We start from the raw sequence: 20,678 nt of genomic DNA, 5'->3' as shown, positions 1-20,678 counted from the left end.
GACAAAAGTGAAAGTGTTTATTGGTTTGAAAAGATCCCTCTGTGTGCCAGAATCAGTGTGAGAGAGAATGGAGTGTGAGTGCCTCTGGCAATGCCTTCACAGGGCGGTTTATCATGCTGGCATGAGAAGGAGCTGAGCAAACACAAATATTAAACTAATATTTTTGGCGCGCAGTGAATTTTGATTGTCAGCTTGCGGTGCCCGAGGCAGCAAACAGGAATGAGATGCATTATCCTTAAGCTTTGTATTCATGGCTGAATTGATGCTCCTTTTCTATTTATTTATAAGTGTGTGTGACTCTAGGTATTGCTATTTATATGTTGTGTGAGGGAGAGATGCTAATGAGGACCCAGCTGAGGCTGCCGAGTCAAGAGGTAAAACAGCAAAACCAATGAGGTTTGGTCCTCAGGATACCTAAATCTACACCAAATTGATGATGTGGCAATTTTCTGCTCAAATGTGACTGGAGAGAGGGCCAAGGATGGTTAGGATGAGTGGAAAAGACTCCACATTTTCCAGATCTCTGCAGTTCAGTGTCAAGAATCCTTCATCCTACCAAGATGTGGGGCAAAAAGGAAAGCTGAGGATTGGTTGATCACCAGAAGGTCAAGGCTAATTCAGAGGCTTTTGCTCAGCTGTGGGATGGAAACCTGTCTTCTGCCTCCAGCTGTGCCCCAAATTGGTGCTGCCAGACTTGACTTCAAGGAGCCGGGATGATATTTTTTGGTGTGTTGTTTTCTTTTTTTTTTTTTTTTTTTCCCCCGTTCTTTTTTTTTTTTTCTTTGGACAGACACTGAGGGAAAAAAAACAAGATTGTCAACCCATGACCCTTCTGAAAAGATGGGACCACCTTTCGAGCTCCAAAGAGCCCTGCTGTTGGTTGAGAGGCATTTTGTGGAGACTGTACCAATTATGTGGGATTTTTCAGAGTGTGGGAGCTGTTATTTTCTTGAGTGAGCAATGAAGAGGCTGAGAGGTATGAGAGGTGATAGACAGCTTTGCAAGGGAACTGCAGTTAACCTGGAGTTAAATTGAACTCCCTGGGAGCATTGGGAGCCAAAGACAAGTTCTGTGTGTTGCTGCACATGGGAAGAAGCACTTCCCAGGTCACTGCATGTGGCTTCACAGAGGGAGCTTGTCCAGCACCAGGTTTGTTCATCTCCCGGGTCATCCTTGTGGGAAAATGCAAGAACCAAGCTCCTTCCTGTGGGGAGATTCAAGAAAATTTCCATGTTGTGCTCCTTATTCAAACCTGGTTAAAAAAATGAGCTGAATGGCAAAGAGAAAAAGGACAAGCAGTTCTCTTTTTTTTTTTTTTTTCTTCTTAGCCATCTTTGAGGGTGATTCACCTTCCCCAAATTCCTGACAATTTCTCAAAATGACCAGCAGCTCTATCTTGTAGTTTCTGACTCATAAACTGCTGGAAGTTTCTTGGGCTGAATTCAGACTAAGAAAAATGTAAGCATTGGGTTTGATCCTGCATGAAGTTGTTTTGTAGAGGGCAAGGGGCAAACCAAGAGGGGAAAAAGCAGAAGATGTAGTGAGAAAGAGGTAAAGATGAAGGAACAAGAGGTAAAACCCAAAAAGGAAACCTGTATGTGGATTTTGAGCAATGGAGAAAAAAAATAATCTGTTCTGAGGCCAAACAAATGTGCAAAATTATGAATGATGCAAAACTCGGAGCTGTGGTTGGTTTCCTATTGTGGCAGTGATATTAGTAATAAAATCAATACCAATACTTAGCTAGGCCTAATAACTACACAGATCAGATTGGATTAGATGGATATTACTTATCCTAATAACCTGCTTTTGTTGCCATTGCACTCTAGGTAGGGATAGGGATCATGTCTCTTACTTGTAGTCGTAACTGGAAATGGTTGGTCCATACCCCAGCAATTCAACCTGTCCTGAAATGAAAAGAAAGACAGATTCCATGGAGAATCCTCTGCCTGACAGCCTTGGTGCTATGGCACATGTGACAACCCAGTGCAAGGCACTGAGAATCAAGGTAATTAAGACCAGGCTTGCCCTGAGCTTTGGACCACTAAACCTCTCCCAAAATAGGCTTTGCAGCAATTTTTGGAGGTTCTGACATCAGGTTCCAAGGCTCCATTTGATGTTGGAGCACCACCAAAAGCCCTCGACAGGTTTGTTGAAGAAGGCTGTGTTGAAATGTCTGCTTCCAGGTGAGGCAGGTCAGGCTGGGGGTCATCACCCCTTCCAGCTCAGGGTGACCACTGCGCCCCACGTCTCATCTTGGAAACCTTCCTGGCAAACTTCTGGCCTTAATCAATACTCTTCCATGAGGAACACCAGCTTAGAGAAAACAGCATATTTAAAAGCAAAAGGCACGCTGGGGTTTCTTGAATTTGTTCCAAACAGTTCTACATTCAATCACCCAGAAACTGTCTCCCTGCAGGCAACAATATCTTTTACTAATGAGGGTGTGGAATAGCTGGGCTTGTACTTCACAAGTTCTTTGCTCTGACTCTGCACCTGCCCTGTTGGGGCTCCTCCCTCCTTTTTTGGGTCTTTTTCGGCTACTTTGTGTCAATGAAATCATCAGCAAAAGGAGGGGAAGGAAAAACCAAGGGGCGAGGTCACTTTAGATCTGAAATGAGAAGGATGTTCACCTCAAATCTGGGCCCTCTGAGCTGGGAAACAGGAATTTGGCTTGCTCTCCAAGTGGCACCAAGGGGGCTGCTGGGTGTCAATTCCGGACGCTTTGGAATTAACTCCAGCCTTGGGACAACTTTGGCCCTGCTCCACAATGTGCAGGGGGTGGGTGAAGGATGCTCTAAAAATCTCTTCATGGGCATCCCCCCCTGAATATGCACCCACATCAGTGCCTGCGGGGTGTCCCTGCTGAGCAGGGACACAGGGACCCAACAGCATCATCCCCACTGCATTGCTGCTGCCTCATTTCAGCTGGCCTGGAAGTGCTTTCAGCCTAAAAATAGACAGATTGTCCACTTCAGCTGTAATTACCAGCTAAAAAGAACTGGTGGGCAACAGGAAGGCTGGAAGATGTAGAAGGGAGGACAGAGAAGGAAAAGAGGAAAGGGAGAAAGTAACAAAGAAATGCATTGCTGGGTGTGATTGTATCCATCATCCAGGTTGCTGCCTGTGGTCCCTGTGAGGGATCCGGAACCAAGGAGGCTAGACCTGTGACTTCCTTGAGGTGCAGAGGAAGGGCTTCTGTCCTGAATTACCCATCTGCCCCAAATTATTCATCCACCCCATTCCTGCATTTCCCAGCAAGCAAGGCTGGCTGGGATTGTCTACCCTTACCCCTGGGCCAAGGTAGGCTCTTTTTCAGGCAGCATGGAGCTCTGTGGTGTCCTTGACTCGTCTTCCATCAGCCCTGGCCTGTGGAAAATGCACAGAAGAGGAAGAGGGAATTTCCTCCTGTCAGGAACCAGGACTGAAATACACATACATGCTGGATCCATGAGAATTTTTTTTTTTTTTTTTTTTTTGGGGGGGGGGGGGGGGGAATGTCTTTTGCCACCCTCCCCATCCCATATGTGTCCTGATCACTCACGTCTCCATTCTTCTGCAGTCTTTAAATATCAACCTCCCCACCAGCCAGGTCCTATTTGTAGAGCTGTGAACTGGATTACATTCATTTCTTTAAGTGGATCTGCCTCACTGCTTGCAGGAGCTGATGATCTTTGACTGGGCTGAAGAGGAGGGAAGTGCAATTCCAGTGCTCGCAGTGGTGCTGCCAGCCCTATCCCTTCCCCTTGCTCCAACACCCATGAGCGAGGAGGGATCCTGGGTGTCGGAGCTGGTGGGTAATGAATTAACTGGAAAACTGGAGCAATTCAAGTGACTTTCCCAGAATCACTGACACTTCTTGGCACTGCAGCAAGGGGTCAGGAGGAGGGTCCTGGGATGATCAAGGGATCAGCAAGAAGGCAGTGATAATGTGGCAGGCAAGTTTTGGGGTTGCCAAATGCCCCCACTCCTGCACATCTCCATGAGCCAGGAATGCACCTTGGGGACAATCCCCTTTCCACCCTCTGGCTTCCCACCCCCTCCAGCACCCAGGAAGGCTGGAGAGCCCATGCACAAGCTGCTGGGATCTCAGGGAAGCACTGGCCAGATGGCAGATGGAGAGCACAGCACACCCCAAGCCTAAAGCTCTGGCTATGCCTGTGGTCTCTTTTAAATTCCAGCAGTGTCCTGTCGTTGTCAGCTAATGCCCTCTAATGGGTCCATTAAACAGCTCTGTCTTTGCCTTGGCTCCTCATTCCCCCCTCCCCTCCTCATAATCAGGCAGCATTACCTGCTCCAGAAGATACGAATACACTCCTTAAATCTGTCTAAATGACATCGCTGAACCAGCAGCAGACACACCCTTCCTTGGCCAAGGCAGACTCTTGGATGCCGGTCTGAGAGTGAGGGAGGATCCACCTCTGGCACACAGCATTCCCTGCAGGAGTGTGGGTGTCCCCGAGGGCACCTGTCTGTAATTAGAACAGATTTACAGCAGATAGTTCCTCCATCCCTGTGGAGCAGAGGGATATTTGCTTCCTCTCCACCTAAAGTCTTGCCAACCTACTCTTGACCATAAGCTTTGCTGCTCTTCCAAACATTCCAGCCGAAAGCTTTGCTCACTGCCAGGGCAAAATCTGCCATGAAACCCAGGCAGGACAGACACTCATCCCTGGCCCCCGTTTGCCTCTGCGTGGAAGCATCTCTTCAAACACCAGAGGAACAGGGACTGGAGTGACTCAAAATCAACTCCTTTTTTGCTCAGTACTTGGTTGGCTTTCTCTGGAGTTTGGGGAAATTTTTAATAACGCTGACTATTGATAATCTGTCACTGGGAATTTGCTCAGCGCTTTGCGGCACCAATGCTAAAAATATAAGGTCCTGCTCCCCAGAGTGCCTGGAAACATTGAGGGAAAGCAAATTTGGAGAAGTGGTAAGGTCAGGGAGAGACGTGGAGTTCCCAGGTGCACAGCCAGCTGAGAAGGCTGCTGGGGACAGGACCAAGCAAGGCTTGTGGGCGACTTGGAGGGGAAAAGGGAGAGAAATGTGGGTCTGTTGGAAGCTCACTGCCTGTGCTGAAGGAGCATCATGATTTTGGGGTCCACCACATGATTTTGAGACATATCGTTTGCTTTTCTCTGCTCCCCTTTCCCTGAAGATGGGGAAAACAGGGCTCTGGGGGCTCTTTGAGATCCATGGGTGGAACCACAGTGATGCTAATTTTGGCTATCCAAAGGAAGGCTAAAGGAAGAGAGAGATAAGAGGAGCCCCAGACCTGAGAGAGATGCAGAAGGGTGTGCACAGCTCTGTGTCCTCAGGCAGACGGGTGTTTTGTAGCAGAAGGTGAGGACAGAAATTGCCTTTAAGACAACATGGCCCTTGTGCAAACTTAAAAGTGCATTTAACTCTCTGGTTTAATGTCAGTTTTATTCCTAATGACCCCTGATATGGCAGGCAGGCCTTCATCTTCTCCTGTTCGTGCTGGGCTGCGCACTCCCAGGTTTGTTTTTCCCCCTTCCTGTGTTGCTCTGTGATAATGTCATGCTGAGCTGCTGAAGCCAGCTGCAGTTTTGACAGATGATGTACCAGTTCCCTCCGCTTCAGATTTGACATTTCCATGAGCACTAAACACACATGCTTATAAATTTTAAAAAGGAAAAGAAACCCCACCACCTCTCTCTCCTGGTTTGGTTCGCTGGGGTTTTATTGTGTGTGTCATTTTGAAGTTGTTGAAAAGTGCAGGATGAATGGATCTTGAAATTAAAACCTTCTATATAAGGGTGATGGAACCACTGTGTGTGACGGTCCTCACTCTGGTGGCAGTGCCATCCATGGCACCTTCATGCCATGACTTTCCCCCTTCCATTAGGCTGTCTCCCATTACTCCATGGCTCTGGATTTAGCATACAAAGCTCTAAATATTTCAGGGCTGTGCTGCAAGACATAGCAGCTCCTTCCTCCTTTGCGGCCAAGACAGTGGAACACAGTGGTTTGGGAAAGACGATCCACTGGAAGATGGGAGGGAGGGTGTCATGGGTTAGCAAACATAGTCCTGGAAGTGATGTTTTTGCAAAGGGGTGCTTACAGCTTCCTCTGTGACCTGACAGAACCTATTAACTGGCTAGTTTGAGTACTGACAACTTTTTAAGTCACTTAAAAATTTGACTGCCTCTGTCATCCACACTTAAGAATAGACACCCCTCCCCCCCCTCCCCCCCCAGCTCTGTCTCCGGTGCTGGGACAGGAATGTGGGGGCCAGCGGGCCCAGCCCAGGCCCTGCTCAGGCCAGGCTGGGCCGGGCCACGGCCATCCTGGAGCCGATGGGCCCTGTTCCACCTGCAGAACCCCCGCACAGTCCTGCTGTGGGCAGCCAGAGCGGCCCAGCTCCCCCTCTCCAGTGCGGCCAAGATTCAGCTGAAGCTGCCCTGCTGTCCAGCAAAGATCATGTGACCAACAGCGATAATCGACATTCCAGCTGCAAGGCCTAGGTGAGATTAACCCTTTTAGTGCTGTGAAGAGCTGAAAACCTGAGGGAGAAGAAAGAGGAAATGCTTAAAGCTGAAATTCTGTTGTAAAGCTATGATGTATCAGTATCTGTTATAACTTCATGAAGGCATGGGAGGTGGAGCGTTCAACTTGTATTTGCGAACAAAAGCACCTGTGCTGGAATAAGCAAATGCTGAAGCAGCTGTAATTTGATGAGAAGTTTCAACAGGGAGAGATGGAAGCGATGAGGACTCTTGCTCCAAATGGAAAGAAGATCTCAGTTCCTAGATACTCCCAGAGATAGTCCCAGAGATGAAGATGAGGAGGACCCTTTTGCTCCCAGGGACAGGAGGAGTGCCTCTGTTCTTAGAGATGAAATGTTCCCAGAGATGAGTGAAGAGAACTTTTATTTCTGAATGGCTCAACCTTAAAATTGTACCCTAGTGGCTCAAGATTGGACCCTCGAAAGCAGTTGTGGGAAAAGCTGCAAGTTGTGAGAGGGGGACTCTCACATGATGCAAGCAGAGAACTAACCCGAGCAGCTGTCTCGTTGTGACAATTTCTCCATAGCATGAGCAAGAGAGACTCCTCTTCCTAAATGGACTGAACAAGGTTATTATGGCAGTGGTAAACAGACTGAACATCTCAAGGGTTGTCTTTTTACATTGTCAGTGGGAGAAGGGAGGAAGGTGGGGGGAGGAGAAGTGTTCTGAAGATGTGGTATGATTTTATTTCTTTTTCCTTATTTTAGGTCTATTAATAAACTTCTTTATATTCTTTCAAGTTTGGTGCCTGCTTTGCTTTCTCCTAATTCTTATCTCACAGAAGGTAAATAGTAATGAGTATTTTGGACCAAACCACTACACTAAAATGGTGTTTCTGCCCAGTTTTCAAACTGAACCCGCTACAGAGGGCTAACCCCAGAAGGGAGCCTCTACTTGAAGCCTGGTCTCCTGGGAGAGAAAGAACAGGGGGAAAAGGTGGGAAGAACTTTAAAGCCATCGGCTGATATTCTTTGAGCTTTCATGCTTTCAGCAGAAGAAGCCAAGGGGAATTTTTCCTTTTATATGGATGGAAGCAGGATCAGGCTATTTATCTTTGATGAAATGCCAAGAAATGGTTGATTTTGTTTAGAAGCAGCAAAAAAGATGTAATAAATAGTGCTTCCTGCTCTGAGAAATGAGTGAGGAGCCCAGATCTGATAGCTGCCTGCAAACATCTTTTCTTTTGTGCTGTGAGTGATGGGACTCCAGCACCCACAGAGGATCTTGGGTTGGAGAACACACCGAGGTCTGACACTTCTGCCGCCTAAAGAACTGACTAAACTTGCCTTGGGATGTTACAAAAGGGGGAGTGCAACCATGGTCAGTCGCCCTCCCGTAGTCCATTTTGGACGGCTCCGCGGTTTTGCTCTGGCTAGCTATCAGCCTTACAACCAGTGATGGTGAAGGAGGCGAGAAGGGTCTCCCCATGAGGGTTTCAGAGGACTTTTAATAGTTCCATCTTGTCCCAGTGACCCCCAGAGGCAGAGAGACCTGGTGATCCAGGTGCAGGGGGGTTTTCTCAGGGGCGGTACATGGGCGGGCTTGGGGTACAGGAACCAATAGGGAGGACCCAAGGGAGTGGCCAGGGCTAAGGGCAAGGAAGGGGGAGGGAACAATGTGGGATAGGAAAAGCAATGGCTAAACAGATCGCCACATCTCCCCCTTTTCATATTAATTGAAAAGGGAAGGGCGTAATTTTTATACAACAGAAAAAATGGTAAAACAATGCAAAATAATTAAATTAAAAATGGTGAGGCAGCTGGTTGTTGTTGACTTTGGAGATGGGTGCTGGCTGAGTTCTCACACAGCAGCTGCTTTTGTAGCTTTCTTCTGCTGAGGCTGCTGGGATGGCTTCTTTTTGGTTGCTGCTTTTTTCACTTCTCGTCAAGGTGGCATGGCGAATAGGGAAGGGGGGTGCTGCGGCGCTGTTTCTATGCCGTGCGGTGCACAGAGCTGCCGATACCCTTGGGGCAAGCCAGGTCGCATTGTCCCCGGGCCAGCCTCAGCCCCGCGGGTCCGGTCCGGGGCCGGGGCTTTTCCCCAGCGCAGCCGCCGCTCCGGTGCCGATACTGCTCGGGGGGCAGGGGCGGCTCAGGGCAGGACTGCGGCGGGCTGCGCGGCTCTGGCGGGACGGCGCCGGCACGGGCTCTCACGCTGGGCCGGCTCTGCGTGCATTTCTGGGTTCGGGAAGCGAGGAAACCGGCGGAGGAGAGGCAGGGGCTGAGACAGGGACGGGACGGCACAGGCTTGCCGGTGAAGGGGGGCGTGAACACAGGCGGGACTTGCTGCCGGGAGGGGAGAGGCTGCCGTGGCAGCCCGCGCGGCTCAGGGGGAGGGGAGCCTGTGGCCGGAATGGGACACACGGTGACACGGGGAGGGGCTGCCGGGGGCACACACCCTGCTGTGGGGCAGGGACTTGGCACAAAGGCACTCTGCATTTTGGGAGGGGGGAAGGGGGCCGACGCAGCACACCGAGCGATGCAGGGGGCGGGGTTAAGGAGGGGCCAAGTGTTTTCACGCACGCGGGAAGGTAACCGAGTACAAGAAGGAGAAGGCAACATGGTGGAGCCTAACACGCGGCCGCCGCCATCTTGGCTGCTACTTAAGAGCCGATACGACGGGGGTTTTGGGGGGTCGGGATAAGGGTTTACGGGGAGCTCCCAGGCTGGGGTGACCAGCCCTAGCTCGGTGAGGGGACAGGAGAGACACGGAAGGATTCAGAACATTTTCTGATCTCTCCTGAGGGTCAGAGGGAGAGGACTGGAGGTTTCTGTTTCCAGATGACTGAGTGAAACAAAACAAAGGTTAGTTCTTTTTATATCTCGCGTGCAAGGACCCCCCCCCTCACTGCTAAAATTAACTCCCAAACTGGGGGCACTGAACTTGGCATCTTCTCTTGTTAGGGATGGTTTTTTTCTTGCCGGGGCTTCACATGAGGTGTGACCTCCTTCATCTCGACAAGAACTCACCCCCAACCCTCCATCCAAACCGAGGCAAAAGGATTAAACTAAATAGAAAAATGACCCTCTGAACCAGGCCATTCCCGGCTCCCTTTTGAGGCTTACCAGCACAAAGAGTCTCCCACTCTTTTACCAGGCTCGCCAGGCTCCTCTTCAGGGCTTTCCAGAATGGGGAATCAACTTAGAGCACTCTGTGTGGTCCATCACTGTCTAGCCCACCCCGTTTTAAAAGTGCGACTCTTATCAAGAGGCTACCGGCTGTCTCTTCCGTCGTCTAGCTGAAACGCTAGCTTCACGTTGGGGAAATGGCTTCCCAAAGGCGACTATGCTCGCCAGGGCACCTCTTCTCGGATGCCTCATATTGGGACGCCATTTGTTGTAATGCTAGGTTTAGTTTAGCAGGCTGCAGCTTTCCTGAGAGCTCAGCGGAGGTGCTTAGGGCAGTGCGACCATGGTTGCCCTCCCGTAGTCCATTTCGGATGGCTCCGCGGTTTTGCTCTGGCTAGCTATCAGCCTTACAACCAGTGATGGCAAAGGAGGCGAGAAGGGTCTCCCAATAAGGGTTTAAGAAGATCTTTTAATAGTTACATCTTGTCCCACCAACCCCTAGAGGCAGAGAGGCCTTGTGATCTGGGGGAAGGGAGGTTTTCTCAGAGGCTCAGGGGCGGTACATGGGCGGGCTTGGGGTACAGGAACCAATAGGGAGGACCCAAGGGAGTGGCCAGGGCTAAGGGCAAGGAACGGTGCGGGAGGAAGAGCAATGGGTAAACGGATTGCCACAACCTTCAAACTCCAGCCAGGACAGAGAAGAGCTCCAGGCTGCTATTCCTTGTGGGAAAGCATGGTGAAGAGAAGGCGGTGAGGGTTTGCTGTGGAATCAAGGGCAACTGAAGGAAGAAGAGGGACCTCAATACCTGTAAAGAGAATCCATCTGAATCCATAGTCAGCACCATCCCAATTCCTGTCTAATGAAGTGCTATTCCTGTTGCTGTCAGAGTTGAAGCAATGTGAGATTTAAGAGGCTGGTGAAGATATTGTGTTGAACTGCTTGATGCCACCTCAGCGAGTGAACAACACTGCTGCCTTCCCCTGAATATTTTGCATTGAAAATTGGAAGTGCCACATCAATCCAAAATCCCATTATTGGCCTTTTTATTATTATTTCTTTTGTAACAGAGCCAGGGGAGCAGCTCACCCTGCCCATTTTCCAGTATCCTGGTTTTCCCTGTGTTAGCCACCCACTTTTGCCTGCACGGGAAACACCAACCCATGGCATTGCACAGGCAATCAAGTAATATTTCCCTTCACTAATCACAGAAATGAATGCTGGCTCAGGCATAAACGAGGAACGAAACCAAAGGATTTAATCTTTCTTGCCCCAGCACTGGCATTTGCCTCCACCTCTTGGACCTTTGGCAGCTGGGCATCACCTCCATGTCCCTTTCCTTGCCTGGAGTGTGTTTGGACAACAGCCCTGGAGATGCCAGGGAAAGAGTTGGAAGTACCAGCCCCACCCCAAGCAAAGGGCACGGGGAGGTGACAGCTGCTCAGGTGACACTTCCTTGTTTTTTGGAGTGCCGGTGATCCAGAGGAAACACGTTTGTTTGGGAGGTTTGAACAGAAGTGGCAACATATGCACTGTGTAATAAAAACATGAAAACCACTGTTACGCTTTCAGGAAGGAAACAGGAGAAAAACTGCAGGCATCAGAGAAAAAGCTGGCAGAATTATGGAAAGGCAATATTTAATAGTTCACCAATCGCATTTCCAAGGTATGTTACCCCTAGAGCTGAATTAAATATTGATCTTTTTTGTTTGTTTGTTAAAAAAAAAAAAAAAAAAAGCACAAACCCAAGCATCTCCCACCACCAAAAATTTAAATGTTGGCTGCTGCCCCTCCTATTTCTCACACCTGAATGAGTGCATCCCCCCCTTTTAAGCAGCTTGGGTCAGTTCTTGTTTAGCATCCCCTGGTAGCCCCTTCCCCCTGGCTCTACCCAGGGGTTGGTCACCCTCACTGCTTCCTGGGCCTGTGCTGAGAGCCCAGCAAGGGTAATTGGGAATTTTTTTTTGGAGCCTTTTCATCAGGGGTGTGTTTTACCCTTCACACCTGACGTTTTTACTAGCACAACTGCAGATCTAGAAAAACTCATGCAGTTGAGGGAGGATGGGAAGATGTGGGAGGTAAAGGGCAGTTCTGAGAGCTTCTTATACCAACTTCACCTCTAAAAGCTGTAACGGGGCCTTTTGACACTGCATTAATACCACAGATATAAATAACTATCTCTGAGTGGTCTAGCTCTTATGAGGAGATATCAGCTTTGATAATTTTTAAATTTGTGTAAGGCAGCTTGGAATTACCTCCAAAGGGTTCTCTATAAAGCCAGATTGTATTGCATTTAATACATATGCTTTTAGCCCTTTCTTCCCTGATTTTCTTGGACTTAGATTGATAGTTCTGTGGAGGACTTTATTTTTTTTCTCTTTTTAAGTGCCTGTGCTGGCTCAAAAGTGACTCAGTACTTGATCAATACTACTGGTGGCTGTTGTTGCAGCCACTGATGGGAAGCTGGAGGAGAATTATTCTGGTGAAAGCCTCCGAGAAAAATCAGTCAGAGAAGGTTGGTGACTATGCTTGGCTTAAATCTTCAGTGTTTTCAGAAATGGGCAGGGGAAACAGCCAGAAAACAGGTTTCAGAGAAGGCCAGAGGTATCTAAATACTCAGTGGAAGGAGTTTATAGTGACAAAGCACATTACTAGCAACCCCCCTAATAAAGCATATTTCCAATACCTTTGCACTTGGCAGTAGGGAAAAGCCTCTAAAGACATAAGAAAGGTTTTCTCGTTCAGCTGAAGAGCATGTCTGTACTTACCACAAAGGCTGTCCTGACTCCTGACCTCCAACTATTTTCCTCTCCAGGGAATCTTGGAGTCTGATGTGATTTCTCTGCCTAGTAACACCCAGCAGATTTTCTTCCCTGCATCCCTCTGTGAGCCCACACAAATCTCTTCATCCCCAAGATGGAAAATGTGCAGAGCAATGCTGTTGAAATTTGCAGATAGGCACAAGGGTGGGGTGGGGGGAGTCAAAACCTCCTTAAAGGGTCAAATTTCCTTGTATCCGTTTATAGAATCACAGAATGGTTTGGGTTGGAAGGGACTTTTAAGAACATCTTGTTCTATCCACTGACATGGGCAGGGACACCTTCCACTATCCCAGGTTGCTCCAAGCCCTATCCAGCCTGGACTTGAACACTTCCAGGAATGTGACTTTTACCTTGGAATGTGCTGCTGTCCCCTTCTCCAGCACAGCTTGGAAGGAGCAGAAAGACCCTCTCTGTCTTTCCCCTCCTTTCCCCTCTTGTCCTTGGGAATCAAGTTTATTCCTGATGCTTGCAGGCTGTTAACCACCCCCCATTATCAGATGCCAAGGGATGCAGGGAGTGCTTACACTGCCTTCCACAGTCCCATGGGACACGGGAAAAGTGCTGCTCTCCCCCTGGGACTGAAGCAGGGCACACCATGCTGCAGACCTTGTGCTGCTCTGCTCAAGGGATGCTCCACTGTCCAAACCCTCCCCGGGGACTTTCTGCTCCAGCAGAGCATCCTGACCTTGCATCTCTGAAGGTACTTGAGAAAAGACCCACTTCACTTGTGTGCCTGGTTTTGGGCAGCCAAAGGGAGAAGCAGCACCTTCATGGCACCTGGCAGACATCTCTGCTTGGGAAGCCCAGCACCTCCCAGTAAATGCTCTCTCCCTGAGCCTTGCTTTCCTTTCCTTTCCTCTCATTCCAGTCCCGTGCCATGGATGCTGTGCTACACACTGTGTGTGCCATCTATCTTCCCAGCTATGTGCTGTCACATCTTCCAGGAAGGGACAGATTAAAAAAATTGGTCTGGACAGGCTTTCTTTGTTAAATGGAAAGTGTTTTAGTGGACAAACAGCAGCCTGTATCCTTCACCAAGCACTTACAGGTAATGTTTGTACATTTAAGGGGGGAGGAAAAGGTGTGGGGCTAAATTTTGGGGAGCCCCTGGTTAAAGCCTTGGCAGCACATCACTGCACTGGCTTGTGAAAATGTGTCACCCCTGGGCTAAATCCAGCCCTGACAGCCCAGGTGAAACCAGCCAGAAGTGACTTCTCCCGTCCTCCTCAGGAGGGAAGATAAATGTCATCAGTCATCAGCCGTCACAGCTTATACAAGGCACATTTTTCTCTGCCTGGTGCTGAGCTGAAACCGCTCTGAAGGGAGAAGGGAAAGCACAGGGAGGGCAAAGGGGAGCTGTGAATCCTAAACTTCTCCCTTGGGTGTCTCTGTCAGTGCTGATAGAAAAATGTAAGTAAAGCAGGGGGAAACAAGGCTTGGGTGACCACCCGAGGCAGCCAAATCAGGGAGATAAATGGGTGTCTGGGTGCAAAAAAAAACCCTCCAAAAGTTATCCCAGCTGTTCCCAAGCAAGGTGGGGAGGAAGCAGTGTGCTGGGAAAGGTCAGAATGAGGGGAGGGGATATGGAGCTGGGAAGGCCAGCTTCTCACCCAGCTTCCAGGTAGTTTAAAGCTAATGGTGAGTAACAATTCCTGCAAATCAGTTAATTGCAGTCCCCAAAGCCAAGGAAATAATTTCAGGGCAGCGGGCAGTGCTGGGCAGCACAGCTGGGCAGGAGCAGGCAAGGGATGGGGATATTCATCCCAAGAGACAGGTGTGTTTCCTGGGAGCCAAATTCTGATTTGAGTGAGCCTCCCCTGCTCTAGAGTTTTGGTGGGAGATAAAATTATGGGTCTCCTCTTCCCTGAAATCCTGTTTGTTGCAGCTCAGTGTCCCTTGGCAGGGCAAGAGAAGGTGATTCTCCGCTCAATTCAGACATTTCCTTGGGGATACCTGACACCAAAACCTCTTCTGTGTATTTAACAATCTGAGGGGAGCCTTAGCCATGATCTTGTCCAGTCTTTCCTGGAGCTCAGGCAACCACTTGGCATCTGTGACATCCTGTAGGAAGTGATCTCTCATTCTAGAGTCCTCTGTTCCATGGAAAGTGGTGGAGTCACTAGCCCTAACTGTATAGATGTGGCCCTTGAAGACATGGGTTAGTGCTAGATTTGGCAGTGCTGGGGGAATGGTTGGACTTGATGATCTTGGAGGGCTTTTCCAACCTAAATTACTCAGTGAAGAATCACTTAACCCCTTCCAACAGCATCCCCAAGCCATGGGCTCTGCCAAAACACCTCTGCATGGGCAAGGCCCATCCTGGTATTTCTGCTCTCAATTCACCCCAGGAGAAAAGGACAAATCCTGCTGAATCCAGGATGGCTTTGGGTCATGCAGATAAAACTCCACCACCAAACTCTGCTAGGAAAACAGCCTGGCACATAATTTCATGCAAATAACTTGCTAAGTGAATTGAGCTCCTCTTACCTCTGGAAAACTGCTCCTGAACCTGCTGTGACCCATGATGTCCTCAGGTAAACCAGATATTGGAAATCATTCCCTGCTTCAGAATTTGTTCTTGGGCTTATTCTGCTCAATAGGTGAACTGTGCAGATTTGCAGCACCTGGTCACAAACACCACAGGGGTATTTCCTTCTCCTTCCAAAACATGCCAGCAGTCAGTGGAGTGGGATGAGTCCTGGAAGCAGTGGATGCATGGGATTACCAGATTTTGGAGCCTCCCTGAGCAATTAAACTTTGTGTAACACATCACTCTGAGGGGGAATGGACCCAGGCAGAGAACGTGGATCAGATTTAATCTCCTTGTATTGAGTTCGTACATAAATAATTACCTGGGAGCTTGCTGCTTCGATCTGCCCCACTGACCAACCTCGGTCACGGCCTGGGAAATTCTCCTTAGTGAGGTGATTTGTATAAGATGAGCCAGAGGAGAGGTGCCAAGGAAAAGAATGATTTTTTTTTTTTTTTTTTAAACATGAACGCATCAGGCAGCATTTGCAGCATTTGCCCAGCGGATATTCAGTTCTGGTGCCGCTATTTTTGTGGTGGCTTCTTTGCAGTGATTAATTTAAAGTGCCAACATCAGGAATCATGGGAACATATGAGAAACCCAGTTTCTCTTTTAAAATAGAAGTTTTCTTCCCAGCACTACAGAAAAAAAACCTGGAAAAAAGTCATTATTAAAGAGATGTATAACTCCCCTCTGCTTCTCATTTAATCTCATCCTTTTTCATTCCATTTCTTAAATTGGAGGAGAAGAAACCCTCCCGCTTGAAGTGCACCAGATGGTTGCATATCACCAAAATGGAAAAGCTGGTATCATCCAACCTTTGGGAGCAGATGCCCTGATTCTCCACACAGGCATGGCAGCCACCACCTTTCCTGTGTCTTTCGAGAGCTTTCCTGGCAAAGTTGGGGTCGTGGTTCTCAAACCAGTAAGTGAGGTGGGAGGACTGGGGAGGATGTCTCCTCCCATTGCTTCCCTGTATATAAATGGAATTTTCCCCCTTCCCACCCAGCAGTCTGGCACTGAGCTGCTCTTGGTCAGGCAGGAGAAAGCCAAGCTTTTTCCAAATCAGTCCCAGACAGGGACTAACATAGGATTAAAGCCACTCAGGTGTTCAAGCAGTTCAGGTTTGGTACAGCGGGTCCAGTGTGCATGGGGTCAGGCCCACCATGTTTTTCTGTATCCACTGGCTTAGGGTCATGGAATTACAGAATTGTTTAGGTTGGGAAGGAGCAGAGCCTGACTCCCACCTGGCTACACCCTCCTGTCAGAGAGCCAGAAGGTCCCACCTGAGCCTCCTTTTCTCCAACGCTGAGCCCCCCTCAGCTGCCCCTGGTGCTCCAGACTCTTCCCCAACTCAGTTCCCTTCTCTGGACGTGCTCCAGCCCCTCAGTATCCTTCCTGAATGGAAGGGCCCAGAACTGAACTGAGGGTTTGAGTTGCCTCAGCAGTGCCAAGCACAGGGGGACAATGTGTGAGGCATCAGCTTGGAGCTGGGATTTCTGCAGTGTTTCTGCCACATCCTTAAACTCAAACGCCTCCACTTTCATGGATGTGTCCACACATACTCACTGTTTCATTCCCAGTGATCCTTTCCTGCCTCAACATGTCACCTCCTCGTGTCCCCACGCCTATCCCAAGGCTTTTCCATCCACTTAGGTGGGTCACCTTGCATTTATTATGTCCTGTGCATCCTTCCCCTCTTGTTCATCCCATTGTTTTAGCCACCCTGGGGTGAATCCCATCCCTGATGGCAAACCCTTCAGAAGCAGAGGGTTTGTAGTTATTTACCAGGGAAAGGATAACCCACAGCACTTACAAAAAACATACTCATAATTCCGCCCTTTCCCTCCACATTTACCAAATTGATTTTTGAGCTGCTTGCAGTCAGATTGCAATAAATACACTTGAAATCCCCTGCATGTAATGGTTTATAAATTGTGGATCATAATTCAACTTGGGTTTGGTTTGCTGGCTGCCGTCGCGCTGTGCATGCGCGCCCATGTTTTCCTTTCTCCAGCCTCTCATCCCACATGACTCTCTGGCAAAGGAATAAATAGGGAATAATAGAAGCTCTGCTGACTAAATTTCACTTGTCAGTCAGAAAATCTCATGCAGGGCATGAAGTTCTTGCAAATAGCACAAGGTTAAAAAAAAAAAAAATCAACCTGGGTGGGAGCAGCTTTGCTAAGCCCCCAGGAGTTTGAGCCTAGGGAAGGAAGAGTGGCTTGGGAAGAAGGAGCATCCGCCAGCAGGGCAATGCCTCCTGGATGGGGCTGGGGATAATTCCAGCAAAATGACCTTAGCACAACCCTATCCCTGCAGCCACCATCCCCAAAAACACAGTGGCAAAGGCAGTGGGAGGGGAAGCGGAAGGGGTTTGAGCAGACAGGGAGGTCCGCCTGGGCTGCAGAGTTGGAGCTGGAACTCAGTGCAGCACCCAGGCGGGAAAATCCATATCTGCCTCAGATTTATGATCTGTCAGGGGAAATGGAGCACAGATATTTTCAAAACTTGGGGCCATTAAGCTCTCCAAATGGGCCAGCTCACCTGCTATTTTAACAACACGTTGTGACAACATCTTATTTTATAAGCGGTCCTTTTGGACTTATTAACTCTAAGCTGTCTCATCCCATTTGGAGCGAGGAAAATGCCAGCAAGATGACCCCTGAAACTGTTTAATGAGCTTTTATGTGGCACAGGAAATTTAGGCACCAGCCCAGGACTTTGGGGAGTCAAGAAAAATTGACCAGGAGTGCTGGTATTTACACTGCTTTTCGTTCTCCTGCTCTTCCCTCTGTGTGACCTTGTGTTTACTGTGGGATAGGTGTGTGGGAGTCTGGAATCCAGTGACTGTAACATGATGAAGCAGATGGGAATATTTAAATCAGCATCCTGGCAATAGTGTCTGCAATAGTGGCACATCCCTTTTTTTTTTGCCAAAAATCCTTTTCCTGAAAAAATACACCTGCTGGGAGTGTGCCCTAGGGTGAGTGGAGAGGCAATGCCAAGAGAAATGGGAATGGAAAAGGGAAAAGTCTCACATCTGGGAGTTATCTGCCAGTGTAGAAGAAGAGTGGAAAAAGGGACTTTGGGCTTCCCAGCCTATTGCTGGTGGTACAGGCAGCCCAGGGCTGGGGAGGAGATTGGAAGCTCAGCTCTGCACTGGTTTTTTTTCCCGAACAAGTTTATTTCGGATAATAATAATAAGAATAATAATAATATAAGAACAGTAACAGGCTTTGGGAAAAATTATGTCATGTCATGAGACTCTGGGAAGCAGGTGAGTTTTCCCAGAGGATCCCAGCCGCTTGCCAAGCCCTGCTCCCCGCCATCCAAGGCAGGGATATCAGGGTGGGGGTCTGGGCACCCATTTTTCAGCATCGTTGCCCCTTCCCTCGAGCAGGGCTTTTCAGCAGGAAAGCACTGGCACCCAGCTGGAGGAGCAGGCCAAGGAGATACATGTCACATCCCACAAAAACAAGAAAGAAATGGTGGGATATGGAGGCAAGGGATGATGACTTTTAACTCTGGTGGGATTCACTGCTCTTGGGGACGGTGCATGGGAATAAACAGATGCAGCAAGGCAGGTGAATGTTGGGAAAAGTGCCAGGTGCCAAAGAGAGGCGCCCCATCCCCGCCTTTCAGGGATAACTGCATCCACCTGCAGAGGCTTCAGCCACACTAGGGCTGTGATTCCTTCACCTGTGTCCTACCCCTGCTCTCAGCTCTAAAGGAGGCTTGTGGAGGGGTCTGGCAGCTCTGGGAGCTGGTGGGTAGGAGGTGTTGGATGTGGGTACTTGGAGCTGAGCACTGTGGGTTTCACAGGTAGGAGATTCAGCAGCTCTGGAAGACCTGTGAGGGTTGAGTGTCTGTCACAGAGAGGTTTATTTACAGATAGTCCTTAATAATGATAATTTGCTAAGGTCTCTGCTTCCAAGAGTTTATATTTTCCTATGGTGAGCACCTTCTATTTTTCACCCTTAGGAATGCAAAAGGAAGCCTTGCTCCTTTTGGCAAGAGCATTCTCCAAAGTGCTCATGCTCTGCCTTGCTCCCATTTTATTTATGTTACGATCACAGCAGAGCTTTGCTTGGAAAAATTGAGAAAGTAGTCAAGAAGAATACACACAACTGCCCAGGAGAGATAATCAGTTGTTAACACATGCCTGCTGCTCTAATTAGAAAGGAAATGAAATTGGCTTTAAAGTGGAATTAACTGGAGACTCCCTTATCCTGTCCATCTCCTCTGCTTGCCCAGCCCTTCTGGACAAATATGATGGAAATGAAAAAAGAAAGCTGATCTCTGAAACCCCCACCCCCTGGGCCTAAGCCACGGGAAGACATCCCTTCCAATCTGCTCATCCCAAATGTACCTTCAGCTTTGTTACCACCAGTTACACAGTTCTTGTGGAGTTCGTGTTTCTCCACTGCCTTGTACTAATTTTTGACCTCCAGGGGATAGGCAGAAGTGGATGGATTGTGCCTAATAGGTAGTTTAAGCTGTTAGAAGTGATTTTTTTGTTCATTAAATCTTAGTTGATCCCATTTGATATTATCTCCTTCTCTGAAGGAAGGCTTGAAAGGGTCATTGCTGCTGATATAACGGAAATAACACTAACAGACTCCTGTGAGAGGAGGAGCACTCTGACCCTCAAATCCATCCCTTCGAGGGAGAAAGGGTGGGATAGGTACTACTACTCCTGGCTTTTCCCTTGGATGGAATGCGCAGGATCACCAAATGGTTTGGGATGGAAGGGACCCTAAAGATCCCCTAGTTCCATTGGGATTTCAATAGATCCCAGCCTTCTGCCTGGCTCTCATGGCTGGCTCTAAGGAGATCCTTTGCCAATAAATGAGCCAGTTGCTGGATGGCTAAAAAAATTTACTTTCCATGTCCTCTGTAATTTGTACTTTCACAAAACTGTCAGGGAAGAAGAAATGCAATCGATGGCTCAGACCTGAAGGCTTCAATTTAATCTCTGCAAAGATTAATCTCTGAAGAGTCAAAGTTTCTCTTGTTATCTCTCTTTTTCAGTGCCACCAGAGCCCCATTCCATCACACTCAGACAAAATTCTCAGGTAATTTCTTACCTTTACACTTGTTGTTTCCTTTCTTTAAATAAAACCCCCTCCTCATCCAGAGGGTCAGATGTACCAGCTGAATCCAACTGAAACCCTGTTCTCTGGCTGAGGGATTGGCAAAAATGAACAAGGGGGATGATCTGTCATAGGCTGCCCAGAGAAGCCGTGGCTGCCCCATCCCTGGAAGTGTCCAAGGCCAGGTTGGCCAGGGCTTGGAGCACCCTGGGATCATGGAAGGTGTCCCTGCCCATGGCATCTTGTTTGGTTAAGCCCAGACATGGCCCAGCCCTTGGATCCAGCACTGTGAAAGGAAATATCATTCTCCCAGAGGCTTCTCTGCCCTCTCCAATCTGCAGAGCTGCAAGGAGTCCACCATGTATCAGCTGTGAGGTGGCTGATCTGCACAATTTTGTGGGTTTTTTTACTTGTTTCTGGGTATTTTATTCTGTTGCAATCAGCTCACAGGCCTTGCTCCCTTTCTGACCATTTGTTGTGCTGATTGTTTGCCATAAAAATTTGGGCCTGAGCCAGGGAGAGAGGTAGCCTGTAAACCAGCTGGTACCTGGAGCTGGTCAGAGCACTGGGCTGATGCACAGATTATTTTTGTGATGACTTTTTTTGATCCAGAGCCATGGAAAGGTGAAGGTTT

At 48.6% G+C, this 20,678-nt stretch overlaps 1 long non-coding RNA gene across 2 annotated transcripts; it reads right to left on the bottom strand.

The window, feature by feature from the left end:
- Positions 1-766: 766 nt before the first annotated feature.
- LOC109144767 lies at positions 767-10,084 on the bottom strand. 2 transcript variants are annotated; one of them, XR_005602225.1, is made up of 4 exons: positions 9,596-10,084; positions 4,292-4,472; positions 3,292-3,369; positions 767-1,907 (listed from the first exon to the last, which is right to left on the bottom strand). It is a non-coding gene; the product is annotated as an uncharacterized LOC109144767 (long non-coding RNA). The 2 variants fall into 2 exon arrangements; XR_005602224.1 differs by lacking the exon at positions 9,596-10,084 and having other exon boundaries at positions 4,292-4,761.
- Positions 10,085-20,678: the final 10,594 nt, after the last annotated feature.

Source organism: Corvus cornix, chromosome 6, assembly GCF_000738735.6.
Source record: "Corvus cornix cornix isolate S_Up_H32 chromosome 6, ASM73873v5, whole genome shotgun sequence".
Classification (NCBI taxonomy): domain Eukaryota; kingdom Metazoa; phylum Chordata; class Aves; order Passeriformes; family Corvidae; genus Corvus; species Corvus cornix.
This window is presented reverse-complemented; position numbering and strand designations above follow the sequence as displayed.